Source organism: Manis javanica, chromosome 2 (genome assembly GCF_040802235.1).
Source record: "Manis javanica isolate MJ-LG chromosome 2, MJ_LKY, whole genome shotgun sequence".
Taxonomy (NCBI): domain Eukaryota; kingdom Metazoa; phylum Chordata; class Mammalia; order Pholidota; family Manidae; genus Manis; species Manis javanica.
The window spans coordinates 211,491,857-211,505,989 of record NC_133157.1 but is presented as its reverse complement, the minus strand read 5'-3'; the positions used below and the strand labels follow the sequence as shown (position 1 = coordinate 211,505,989).

At 41.0% G+C, this 14,133-nt stretch overlaps 1 long non-coding RNA gene across 2 annotated transcripts; it reads right to left on the bottom strand.

The window, feature by feature from the left end:
- Positions 1-2,130: 2,130 nt before the first annotated feature.
- On the bottom strand, positions 2,131-11,021 carry LOC140848041 (uncharacterized). Of its 2 annotated transcripts, XR_012128495.1 has the most exons (4): positions 10,018-11,021; positions 8,385-8,517; positions 7,651-7,807; positions 2,131-2,830 (listed from the first exon to the last, which is right to left on the bottom strand). It is a non-coding gene; the product is annotated as an uncharacterized lncRNA (long non-coding RNA). The 2 variants fall into 2 exon arrangements; XR_012128494.1 differs by having other exon boundaries at positions 2,131-7,807.
- Between the last annotated feature and the right edge of the window lie 3,112 nt (positions 11,022-14,133).

Below are 14,133 nucleotides of genomic sequence, written 5' to 3'. Positions count from 1 at the left end.
TTCATATTAACAAGTGGACACCTTTCCATGAGGCTGCTCGGCCTAATATGAAATAGTTACTGTCCTGTGCTAACCTCCCCCCCCAAATCCGGGACAGAAGCATTTTCACACATTTACAGTCATACTGTTTATGTTGCATCTGCTTTATTTCATTTAACACTGTATCATATTTTCTACACTCTGCAGGCCTGTATCTCCCACTTGTTACATCATTGCACATAATTGCATTGGAGTACTTTTTAAGTCACTCTACCTCCCATTAGGCTTTTAAGTTGATTATAGCTTTTATCTTTTTTCCTTTTTTTTTCATTTATAAGTTAAAGTAAAAATTTTCATGCAAACAACATCTTTCTTCTTCTGGATTATTTTTATAGAATAAATGGTCAGAAATTGGATAATTGGATTAAAGGGTGAATATGTATTTATGCCTCCTCTTAATGAATTTATTGTTATTATTTCTCTTCTTTGAGTCCCATAGTCTTTACATGCACTGAGTAGGTTAATAATGCTCTTTTTTTTTTTTTTATCTCTTGCCCTTACAGGTTGTTGGTCTAAATGATTTTTCTTCCCCATTGACTTTTTCCTCCACTAATATACTTGTTAAATAAGAAACAATGCAAAATAGAATTTATCAGAATTCCTATGTTTATACAGCACAAATCTAAAGCAATATTACAAATTATGGAGTTGCATTTTATGCACCCACATTGCATTTTTGTGCCTTCAATATATTGAACTGATCTTAGTATATCTGATGCACCTTGTCTTGATGAAGCATGGCAATTCAAGAAAAAGGTGATATACAAAGTGCTAACATCACAGCAAAGCAGCCTAAATATTCCTGGAAAAATTCCCACACATATTCATCCATAAGTTACTGTACATAGTATTGTATAGGGATAATTTTGTTAAACAATTATGCAGCTCAATATAATATAATGGCATTTAAAAATGCATTTGAATTGCTCTCTTCTCTCCATAGAAAATGATAGTAAAAATTATTGTCATATGAAGAGATAACTGTACAAATAGTATGCAGGCAAAAAAATAAGAAAAAGAATATAAAAATGGATTTTGTATGCTGATATTGTGTTTTGCAACTTTGCTGAACTAGGTTATGAGTATTAATAGCTTCTTTGTGGACTAAGTACCATAGCTGTGGATTTCTTGTAGATGCCCTTTGTTACGATGACAAAGTTCCCTTCTACTCCTGGTTAGTTGAATGTTTTTCTCATGAAATAATGTTGGATTTTGTCAAATTATTTTCTTCATTTTTTGAAATGATTATGTGGTTTTTATTATTAAAAGTACATTAATTGATTTTGGGGCATTAAAACTTGCATTCCCATTTGGTGATGTTCTACAATCATTTTAATGTGCTGCTGGATTTGGTTTGCTAGTATTTTGTTGAGGATTTTTGCATCTAAATTGATAGTGGGTATTAGTCTGTAGTTTTGTTGTTGTGTCTTTGTCTGGCTTTGGCATCAGGTTAATAGCAGCATCATACAATAAGGAAAGAAGTGTTTCTTCCACCCCTATGATTTGGGAGGGTTTTGGAAGGATTGACATTAATTCTTCTTTAGATGTTTGGTAAAATTCACCAGTGAAGTCATCTGGAATTGGAATTTTTGTTGAAAAGTTTTTGATTACTGATTCAATCTCTTTATTACAGATCTATTCTAATTTTTAATTTTCTGAGTCTGTTTGGTAGTTTGTGTGTTTCTGGGATTTATCCATATCATTCAGATTATGTAATTTCTTCTTATCTTTTTATTTATGTTGGCACAGTTTTAATGTCCCTGCTTTCATGCCTAAGTTTAGGAATTTGAATATTATCTCCCTTTTTCCTGATAAGTCTAGGTTAAGGTTTATCATTTTTGTTGATTTTGTGAAAGAACCAACTTCTGGTTTTGTTTATCTCTAATCTTTATTATTTCCTTCCTTCTGTTTGTTTTGGCCTTACTTGACTTTTCTTTTTTAGTTTCTTGAGGTAAAAGGCTAGGTTATTGATTTAAGATCTCTTTTAATGTAGTCATTTTTAGCTATAAATTTCCCTTTGAGCATTTCTTTCACTGCATTCCATAAATTTTGGTATGTTGTGTTTTTGGTTTCTTTTATCTCAAAGTATTTTCTAGTTTATTTCTTCTTTGACTTCTTGGTTGTTTCATAATATGTTGTTTAGTTTCCATGTATTTGTGAATTTTCCAGATTTCCTTCTGATTTCATTTCTGATTTCATCCCATTGTCATTGGGAAGCTATTTCTCATCATTTCAATCTTTGAAAATTTACTGAGACTTGTTTTGTTGCCTAACAGAGAGTCTCTCCTGTGCATCGTTTGTTCCATGTGCACTTAAGAAGAATGAGTGAATTAAGCCAGAGCCAGTTGAAAGTCACAATGTCTTTTGTGACCTAGCCTCAGAAATTATCTTCCATCATTTATGCCTTATTCTATGGGCTACACAAGCCAACCTTACCCAGTTTGGGAAGGATTTCATAAATGCGTGAATATCAGGGGTGGGAATCATTTGTTGAAGCTTGACAACTACTGTCTTTTCTCTGGTTCCCAGTGATTTACAACTCTCACACATGTAAAAGACACACTCAGCCCTTTCTGAGGCCACCAAAAGTTTTATCCTATAACAGCATCAGCTCAAAGGCCTGAGTCTCTTCATTATTTAGATGATCCAGGTGTGAATGAGGCTTCTAGGATGTTCCTTAAGTACATTTCCTTTCCAGCTGAAGATCTGTGAAGTAAAGAGATAACTTGTCTTCTCCCCACACCCAATATTCAATGGTGGGACTCCTGTGGGACAGTTGCTATAGATGTTCCTGTTCAAAAAAGGAAGAAATGGGAGGCATATAGAAGTCATAAGGTCATAGCAGTTCTGAGAGTCAGTAGGGCACCAGTTGGTAGTTCATTGAGCAGGACTAAAAATTTGGGAATAATTCCTCCTAACCCTTGGCTGCACTTTCTGGGCTCTCTGTCTACCCTTTGAGTTATCCTTCTTTCATGAAGTGTAAACATGTTTTCAGGTTTGTGGCTTTTTCAGGGGTTCTAAAGACTTCTTTACATTTTGTTTGTGTCTTTTCCTTTCAATCCAAGTTGTTGCTATTTCTGCCAATTCATTTTTCTTAAAAACTCTATGAGTCTCCTGGGAATCTTATTGGGATTCACTACATTAGACAAAAGCTACCTTTACAAACACCTTTATAGTAATATCTTCTTTCCCTTAAACTTCTGCTGAGATGGCTGTAGGACAGTAGTCTTAAATCCCTTTGTTTTACTAAAGCTCTATTGTTTTACTGAACGGGGATGCCTTAGATCTCTCTGAGAGCTTAATCATTTTAAAGGATCATACCAGAAAGGGAGCACGTTAGAATCCAGTCAGAGACTGGAAGTGAGGGAGGGTAAAGCATCCTGAGTAAATCAGAACTATGGTGTCTGAGGTTTCTACCACATGAAACTTGTGAGGCTTGATAAGTTCTTCTCCTGACAAAATAGAAAGCTTCCTCAAATGGAAAAAAAGAAGAGGCTTCCTTGTTATCACCTACCTGTCTCTTTTGAGTGTTGTGACTCAGATGTCCAGACAGAGCTGAAAGTCTGTTGAAATTCTAAAAATGTATAATGTATGATAGAGTGCTGTGTCCCAGAATTTTATTATCTAAATTTTGCACATAAATATGACTCTCAAGAAGGTGTCTCATATTTTAAGTATCAAAAGAAAAGAAAAGAGAAAAAAGAACTGCAGAGAAAAGAAAATGATATCACCAAATTATTTAGTGCTTTGGTAAGTGAATTTGAATTAGTAGGTGAATTGATTTCAGTATAAATTTTATTGAAAAAAAAATTTGTTACTTCTGAACTAAATAAGTATTGAAGCTTAGTTTGAAATAACACCTGACTGTTAGCTTCTGAGAGTGCCCACATGTCTTGGTGTGAACCTGGATAAAAATCTAACAGATTAGCAGTGAAATGTTGGAGCAGGGATCATGGACTTTGTCCCACATGTTGTATGAGTTGTAAATCATGCCTGGGATACTTAGGAACAAAGACACCATTCAAGACTTCACTGTAGAAAAATGCTTGCCATGGACTGAATATTTGTATTCACCCAAAATTCATTCAGTATGTTGAAATCCGATCCCCAGTGTGATGGTATTAGGAGGTGAGGATTTTGGGAAGTGATTAGGTCACAAGGGTGGAGCCCTCATGAGTGGAATTAGTTCCCTTTTAGGAAGAGACATGAGAGAGTGTGCATCCCCTCTCCCTACTGTCTGCTACGTGAGGATACAATGACATGTCTGTGTGCAACAGATACTGGATCTGCCAGTGCCTTGATCTGGGACTTTATAGCTTCCAGAACTATGAGAAATAAATGTTTGTTGTTTGCGCCAGCCAGCAGAGTATTCTATTATGGCAGTGTGACTACACCTGCTCACTGCCTTGAGTTACATTGCAGAATGATTGAATACTGAAAATATCATGTGGTTCAATCTTAAATATTTGATGGAGTTAGTACTCAGATCAAAGTCTTTCTGATTCTGAACCTCATGTTACTAATCATGCACTCACATGCTGCCCTAAATCAGGCACTTAGCAAAACCATAGAGAAAATAAAAACTGCTGTTGACTGATGAATTAAATAGGTCCTCTCTAGGTTTACATTAAAGTCTGCTCTTGCAGCAATCACATAGTGACACTGAAATCAAAAGTTTCCATTAGTTGATTCTTCTCAAAAACTGAGTTGTGCGACAGCTGAAATAAATTTTGTGTGGTGTTGGCCTTGAACAGAAGTGCCTTGGCTGGGCCCCATGGGATGCACACTTGTGGCCTTACAGGCATGGCACAGGGGAACCACTCAGAGAAAACTGGCAAGCGTACAAACAGCAACAATGAGCTTTGCCTCCCATGGCCTTGCTTGGCTCTGTAATTGTAGCCCTTTTAAGGGATTAGAGCACAGACAGCAAATTCCACATTAATCCACTTTTTAAGAACAGAGGAGATGCTTGATATTAGCCCATAAACTGTAGTGACTCAAAAATGGGTCACAGATACTGCCTTTTGCCTAGGTAGAAGGCCAGAAACATACTGGGCATTGTGTCCAAAATGGGATTAAACTAGTCCAGGTCCAGGCAGTTTACAACCTCGATTATCTGGGTTAGTAAAGCACTATGTTCACTGGAAGCAGAATCTAGATTTTCTCCTACTTATCCAAATCCTGAAGTATGTGTTTCACACATGAAATGTGTTTCCTCTTAAATGCTCTGTTGCCTGTTTCTAATGACATAATGAAGAAAGACTCAATTAGCCACTAAATGATAACTTTTTAACCAGGAAAATAATATATGTTCATAGTTAAATTTTCAAATAGTATTGAAAAGTAGAAAGCAAAAAATAAAAATCCTCTCCTTCAGTCCAACTCCTTTGGGGTTATCACTGTTGATATTTTCTTGAATACTTGTGCAGAAATTTTCTATGAATGACAAACATATTGTTGTGGGATGAATTATATCCCCTGAAAAAGTTATCATGGAATCCTAACCTCCAGTACCTTGGAATATGACCTTGCTTTGGAAAACCTGTCTTTATAGAGATAATCAAATGAAGTCATTAGGGTGAGCCTTAACCCAAATGACTGGTGTCCTTATAAAAAGGGGGAAATTTGAACCCAGAGACAGACAGGGAGAAAGCCATATGAAGATGAGATGAAAGCGTCATCTTGAGAACAGTGAGGGCTGATGACGCTCCTATAAGCCACGGCAGCCCAAAGATTGCCAACAAATACCCGAAGCAAGGGGAGAGGGGCACAGACAGATACCCCCGACAGCCCTCAGAAGGAACCAACCCTGCCAACATCTCGATTTTGGACTTACAGTCTCCAGAACTGTGAGACAATAAGTTTCTGTTGCATAAATCACTTCATTTGTAGGGTATTGTTAGAGCGGCCCTCACAAACTACTGCACATATAGAAATTGATATTGATGTAGATACAAGTATGTATTGTCTTATTGTCTTAGTTATTGTATAATTGTCTTATTTAGCATTTCATTTCTTTGTGAATCGCAGTTCATTCTGGTCCCCACTTTACATGTCTGGTTTCAGTAGCTCTATGCCTGTTTTTTTCCCACTATACTAACAGTTGAGATTTCAATGATGCTGTTATCTTTATAAATCCTTCCACACTTAAGAGCATATGCATCCCTGGCTCTGAATATATGGCCTCTGTTTTGTAGTTTTTCATGATCTGCTGATGTTCAGTAGACACCAGGTACTGCACTGATGTTTCAGAAGATGCAGAGATGAGTAAAATGAGCAGATGCTATGCAGCATTCTGCTTGAAGTGAAAAGAGATCCCAGAGAAAGAGCACAGCCAGGATGAAATATTACATTCATGATCCAAGTACCATCTCTTAAAGTGACACAGTAGGTCAAGGAGACTAGAAAAATGTAAATATCAGCCCATCAGATTTAGGGGACATTTCCCATTAAGATCATCAAGTTCAATTTTCTTTGATTTTATATGTAACAAGCAACCTTTCCATTTTAATGAAGTTTCTCATACAGGCTTTCCCTTTGGAGAAGCTTGCCCGATGGCCTCACCTAATACATTTGCTCACCACTTATCCTCCATGCTAAGTTCAGGGCCTGCCTCACAGTGGGCACTCATTAAATATTTGTTGAATTGACTAAATATTATGAATAGTCAATAAATAATATTGTGTGCCTCCTGTGAGTTGGAAATCGGGCTAAGCAACTTTGTATGCCAAAAGTTAAGATTTCTCATAGTAAATTAGCAGTTTGACATTCTGATTAATTAGTCACTGATCTATGAATCAAGTTAAATGGGTTAAAACCCTGAGAATCTCATACCATCATTCCAGATAAAATCTAGTTCCTGAATTTGTACACCAAGGCTTAGATGCTTCTGTAAGTCTTCAGGAACTTCAAAAAGCCCTATTGAGCATTTCTCCTCCCCTCCAAATTCTTTCATTTATTTATTATTACTCAATCAGCTATTCATTCTGTTATTTCTCCAAGTCTTTATTTGATATTTCTTTCATGCTTTTATCAGACAGCAACCTACACCTAATGTGTTGGTCACTAGTCTTGGGACAAAGTGAGGATTCCAAGATATTAAGGCAATTTTGTCTTCCAGGAGCTCAGACACAATATCCTCTTTAGAATGAAGGCTAGGGGTTATACCCTTTGTCTGTTTTGAAGGTAACATGTAATACTGAGGGCTTCTGCTTCCCACCAGACTAGTTTGCAAATGAGGGGAAGACAGCACAGGAGGCGGGGTGCCTGATTCCTGGTTGTATTCTTTCCTATCTCCAAGCCAGATTCCAGGCTTTGGCATCCAAGACTCACAGTAATGGGAGAGATTCGGAAACTCATTCTATTGCAGAGAATTTTAATGGGGAAATCAGATCAAGAAGTTAATTTTTTTTTCAATCATGAAAGGGAAACTGTTTTGGTAGCTATACTGACGTGATCTCTAGCATCCTCATTGTGCCGTAGAATTTTCAGAAGCTATTAAGGACTACATTTCTCACTTTATAATTGTCAAGATATCAGGTAAGCACTGAGCTGCTCCACTGCACCGCTGGCCCTGTGATTGCAGCACTGAGTGTGTGGTGCCCCACTCACCGGACGAGAGACTGGAGCCAGCCCACACTCATATGTTCGATGTGGTTTTGTAGGAAGAGTCCCAGCTGAACACCTCTGTATGGTGACTGTTGTGGACCCATCCATGCATCTTCATTGGTTTCAGGGTTTTCAAGACCGGGGTGCAGTCTAATGAAGCCTTTAAAAAAATGCAGCAGTTGACAGAACATTGATGACTTATACCTACATTAAACTAACATTTATTGAGTGCTTATTACATGTACTAGGCACTTCCACAAACATTAGCTTGATTACTTCTAAAACCAATACATTGAAATAGTAATGTATTGAATAACCTCGTTTTTATAGATGAGAAAATAGAAGTTCAGAAGCTTAAGGAGCTGTCCCAAGATCAGAAAGCCATTACATACTGGCACCATGCCTGAATATCATATATATGCTTCCGCCTTTCCATTACTAGTGAAGACAATGCACTTTGGGTTTCTTTGCTTCCCTTCCCACTCCCCTTTCTTCTTCCCTATCTGCGTTGCTCCTTCCTTCTCTGTTGCATCCTTTCAGTCACCTTTCTCCATTTTTTCTTTTGAGTGTCTACTCTGTGTCACTGTCTTGAGACTTGGAAATGCAGAGGTAAATCTGAGGCCCTCATGAGAAGCAGAGGGGACAGGGAAGGCGAGATTCTCACTGAGACACATGAGCCTGACATTCAGCGGCAAGAAATGGGACAAGAAATATAAATGCTTCATGAAACCACTCACACTTTTACGGCCATCCAGAAAGCCTGTCCAGAGCAAGAAGAGAGCCAAGAGAAGAGGGGCCTGGGAAACACTGGCCTTTGTGAGGATTTGTGGAAACTGAGGAGCCTCTGACCCCTTCAGAGGCAGAGAGGACCTGAGAAACAAAAAGTGAAGTGGAAGCTGTTTGTGTCATTGGAAGTGTCATGAGGTTCAGCAAGGTTAAATCATGTGGCTGAGCTCCCGTGGCTGGAAAGGGGAAGAGTCACACATGAATGTCACCGTTGGGAAGAACACTGTTCCCATTCACGTCTCCACATGGAGGGACATCAATTAGCGTCTTTCCTTCTCTCTTAGACACTCTACCTGGGGATGGAGGGGTGGTATTTTATTGGTGATTTTGGAAGAGAAACGGGGCATTGCATAGCTCCCTTGTCTTTGGGAGCTGACTGCCAGAATGCTGCCAACACCCATCCCCACCCCCGCCCCAATTTCTTGTTTCCTTTGGGCTCTCATGTGATCTTAGCAGCAAACGCCGTATCCTGGAGGAAGGAGATCTGAGGTAGAGCAGAATTGCCATGAAGGCATCTGCCCAGTCCTAGTTCCGGGGCTTAACAGAAGGAAACAGTGTAGCTGTATGTGTAAGCTGCATTTCTGCATCAGCTTTATCTGTATTCAATCTGGCATTTTGTCCCTCATTTACCTGACTCTTCTCTGACTCTCTTTCAGTGGAGCCTCGTACTGGATGAGAAAGACTCTCCTGGTGCTCACAAGCTTTCTTTCTGCACCCACCCAGGCAAGCGCCTGCTGATCTGGTTTGGGTCTCCTTCAATTTCAGTAGTCACAGAAACTTCCCTCTTATTAACAAGCAGACAAGAATGTATTTCAAAACTACAGGCAGACATCAAAATGGACAACGTATTTTTGGCTTTGGTGCAATGTAAAAATGAGGACTGCCTATAATTTGGGAAGCCATGTCTTCTCAGCTGATTGCAGCGTCTGAAGTTCCCTCTTTCCCATTTTCAAAGGGACATGTTAGCACTTCTCAATGGAAGTTTCTACATCATATGCAAGCTAGGGATTGGAGGAAAAGGATGTCAGGAATTCTCCCCCACCCCCTCCCAAAAATATATATATATATATATATATATATCACTTACTTAGTACTTTTTGGATGGCAGGGACTATTCTAAGGGCTTTACATATATTAATTTATACAAGCCTCATGTCAGTCTCATCTTGCAAATGGGGAAAGTAAGGCATAGGGAGATTAAGTGACTTGCCCAAGGTCACAAGGTCCAGGAAATGGCATAAGTGGGACCCGGCCTTAGTTGATCAGCATCCATGCTCTTAGCCAGTCTCTGGCCCTCCCCTGCTATACCTACTTCACCTACTTTACCATCTTCCTTAGGTCAGGACACCATAGCCACACCTCTCCTATGTAATAGCCACAAAACACAAACTTGAGTGGGCAAATAGCCCCCATGTTAGCCTGTCTCAAGTCACTCTTGGGTGGTTTGAAACGTGTGCGGCACTAGTGGAATGCAGGGGTGGCTGTGATCACAAGGACATGTGGCGAGGACACCCACTCTGTGCCAGGCACTGGTCCTGGGCCTTCCCTTGGGGTGTGGTTTTCCCGTGGATGGAACAGACTCACCCAGTCGTAGGAGAATGGCTTCAGAGTGTGAGAGGGAGGGTCTTTCCCTCCCTTCAGAGGCCTGGGGGGCTTGAATCACAAGAGAGGATGGTTCTGTCACAGCGTGCTGTTGAGTTTGGAAATGCTTTCCGACTCCGCCGCGCTAGATGGGCGGTGGGCTTTGGGAGAACGGCCGAGAGCCCGAGAGCGTGTTTCTGCGACGGTGGCTGGTGGACTGCAAGTCTGCGATACGAGAACCCACCCAAGAGGTGGGAGCGGCAGGCAAGGCTTCCCTAGCAGCGTACCTCCAGGGGAGAGAGACTCTTCGTCTCAACAAGCGTTCCTTCTGCACCCAGGCCGGCGCCTGCTGATGGTAGCAGCTGCTCCGAGCTGGGCCCCTCCTTGGTGTGAATGATGGGGGATCGGCGACGCGTGGCAGCCCAGGGAGATGCCTGTGGGGTGAACTCGCCAAGGAGGCCAGATGGCATTCACCCTGAAACAGTAACAGCTGCAGCCACGTTGAAGTCCTCCAGCCGCGTGTAAGACTGAGCAGCTCTTTTCTTCACAAGACCAGGGCAAAATATTTGGATTGGGAAAGGCCTGAAGGGAAGTGGGGACCTGGGGGAGGTCGGAACTTCTCATGATGACAAGATGAGGGCTGGGGTTGTGGAGGTTAATTTAACTTAAATATTGCAACAGCTGGTTTGAAGTTATTTTACAGCCTACATGGATGAAGAGGGAAGTGTACACACACATCATTGCATTTAGTCTTCAGAGTATTCCCTGAGGTCACATTTTTATCTACATTTTGTGGATGAAGAAATGGAAGCTGAAACAGATTAAGTGACATGCCCAAGGTCGTATTGTTGGCAGGCAAGTGGACACCAGTTTGGCCCGGAAAATGTGTTTTTACAAGTCATGGCATTTCTTCTTAAGACCGAAGCATGAAGGTGCTAGTGTAAGACTGTGAGCGCCTAATCTTACCCGCATGAGGTATCCGTCCTGCAGGGCCATCTGATAACCAGAAGGAGCATGTGGCTTGGCAAAGAGACCCTATTGTTACTGTGTTTTGTAACAGGCATCATTAGGGCAGAGGAGGATGGCCTAAGAGGAGGGATGGCTTTGGTCCACTGTCTGGCAAACATTCCTCTCTCCTTACCCTTTTTATAATGCTCAGGCCAAGTCCAGTTAGGCTACCATGGTAGAGTGAAGGATCGCTTCCTAAAGGCAGCAGGTTGCAGGGACACTGGCCAAGTGTGTTCCCAGACTTATCTCTGAGTCTTCCCAGAGGAGAAGCACTGAAATTATATGAGGCATGGTTTCTGAACTTGAACTTGTGACAGTCCTATAGTTTAGTGACTCTTTTAAATACCTTCCTCAGCATAGACTCCCTTTTGAGAAAAGTGGCTGCACATAACCACTTCCTTTAGTGTTTACCAACTTAAATGCCTCTAGGGATCAGGCTTGAAAGTAAATGAGTGAAGCCACTTGACAGTAGGGACATTTAGGGACTATGTTGAACTATAGAGATCAGGGGCCTTTTGAAGGGGTCGGTCGCTGGTTAGTACCGGTTGACTGTAGCTAGCCAGTGCTTCCAGTTTTTCAAGGAAAACTGAAAATCTGGATTTTCTCATGAAATCTCCTCACTTAAAACTGATAAAAAATTCCACAGAGGTTCAGTACTGTACTGGCAGCACTGTGCCTCTTTGCACCGATTGGAGACGAAATGGCTGGAGTGATGGCAGCCCTCTTTAGCTAATCCCCAGAAATTACCTGGTCCTGGTAAACGACCTCCTCCACAGGGAAATCATGTACCAGAAAGTGACTTCAGTTCAATCTGGTCTTTACTGTTGGGGAATTGGAACAGGAGGCACAAAGAGAGTTAAGTTGTAATAACCGGAGAAGAAGAAGCAGAGCCTGAGACTCACCAAGAAACATTAAAGGCAGAGAGTTTAAATTGGGTGCTTGCTTCTGAGAAGCTGATCACAAGTCAGACTGGCTGTCATTTGTGCTGTGTACAGTGGCTTGCTGGAGCTAAAGTTGTTTACTGAATGAATGTCACGGTTTTCTTAATGTCCCATTTTATCTTTACAGTAAAACTCATTGACTAAGGTAAACCAAGTATGTCTGGGAATCTCATAATTCCCCAGATGCTGGTCAGTGCAGGAATCTGTGGGCTGATACATGTCATTTGATTATAGTAGACACTCCTTCCTCACACTGATGGACTCTGGGGACCATGTGACCCTGACCCTTCTGCTGACTGGATAAGCAGGGGACACTTATCCCGAGTTGAGCCAACCAGATGCTATACCCTGTGAGTTTGAAATCATATTAGTTCATTCATGATGAAAGCTTGAAGAGGGGATGTATGCTCAGATGCTCAGGACTTGAGGCTCTTGTGAGGTAGGCCTTTCCAGAAAAATTCATCAACACACCTTCCAAGGTCCCTCCAGAGGTGGCTTCTGCTTGGCTTCTAGCCTCAGCCCTCACCAATCTCCCTGGCACTCTCTGCTCCGGGCATTTCGGCCTTCTTTCTATCTACAGGATGCTGTGATCAGCATTGCCTCACAGCTTCTGCATGTGCAATTCTAACTTCCTGGTGATTGGTGAGCTCCTATACAGTCTTTCAGATCTCAGCTCAAATGTCATTTCTCCAGAGAGAGGTATTCTTAAAATTAGATCAGAGCCCTGTCATTTTCCCCTCCGCATTCATTGCACACTCCTGGGCTCAATACAGTTTCTGTTTCTGCGTAACAGCTCACTGTGGCCCTGCATTGTGGCTTTTCTTCCTGCATTCTTACCTCATCACTAAGGTGGTTAAATGCATTGCTCAGGGGTCAGATACTTTGGTTTTAAATTCTGACTCTGCTATTTAGTAGGAATGTGATTTTGAGCATTTCACTTAACCTCTCTTAGTCTGGTCAGCTATGAAATTTATACTTGCCCTCAATTTATACTTGCAAAGACTGATGCTTTTTGGAATGTCAATTTAAATGTCTATATTCTTAGTGTTTCTTTCTGCTATTGAGGTAACATAAAGGAGGGGCTGAGCTCAACATCTCAAGAAAATGATGGTGCATCAGAAGGAGAAAGAGAGTCTTTCCTTGTTTTTGTATTTCAAAAGTCGAGGCATTCCAAGGGAAACTGAGAGGGTGTGTATGAACAGACTACCCCAGATTTTTTGGGGACAATGCAAATAAAGAATGAGATATAAGCAGCCTTACTGAATTTCCTGTAATTCTGTGTGGCAGGAGAATAAAGAATGATCCCGGTTGCTTAGGAAGTTGGCCAGGAGTAAGCCTGTGGTCAAGAATGGAGATGACACATTCCAACTGTGAGTGAATCAATGGCTGAAAACCAGGAGGGAGGACTCAGGAGGGACCCGGCTCAACAGATGGCTGGAGGTCAAATAGCACCAGCACACATGCCAACAGTGCCTTAGCTCCCTATAAACTCCTCCCAAATTACAGGTCACCCCTTAAAAAGGAGAGGGACCCCTCAATTGCCTTAAGATTAAACCTCCAGTAATAAGGGAACTTAAAATAGCAATGAAGTTCAGAAATTAAAGCAAGCATATTTCTCATACATATTAGCTTGAGGACTAACATTCTTAGATGTTTTCTAAAGAAGAATATATAATGAAGTTGTTTCACATCCTTTGATAAGGACCACATCCTCTTCTCTGTAGTTGACAATAGCTGCCTGACCATGTGCAGGTCTCCTCAGTGATGGCAAGGGTGATGGGTGGCTGTACTTTATCAACAATAATGATGAATCTGGTGAGGAAAGCCATTTGGGACCACTTACCTGGGAAAGTGACTGGGTTTGTAGGAGGCACTTAAGAGTTTATGAACTCCTTAGAGATAAGGTATCCTTGGGCCATGAGGCTTTGGGGAGAGAGGCAGGACCTTTAAGTGGATTGAGTTTCATGATATAGAGTCCCGTTCTGTGTTCTGACTAATTTCCTGTAGGATTTGCTTAGCATTTTTATTTTAGGAGAGCATTGTTAGAGATTTGGCACTGTGTGTAAGGGTTGGGGGGCTTAGAGGCAAGACTTTAAACAAGTCTGTGTTTAAAAATCATGGGATTGATAAAGAGTAGAGAAATTTTGATTATATTTTTGCTGCATTCATA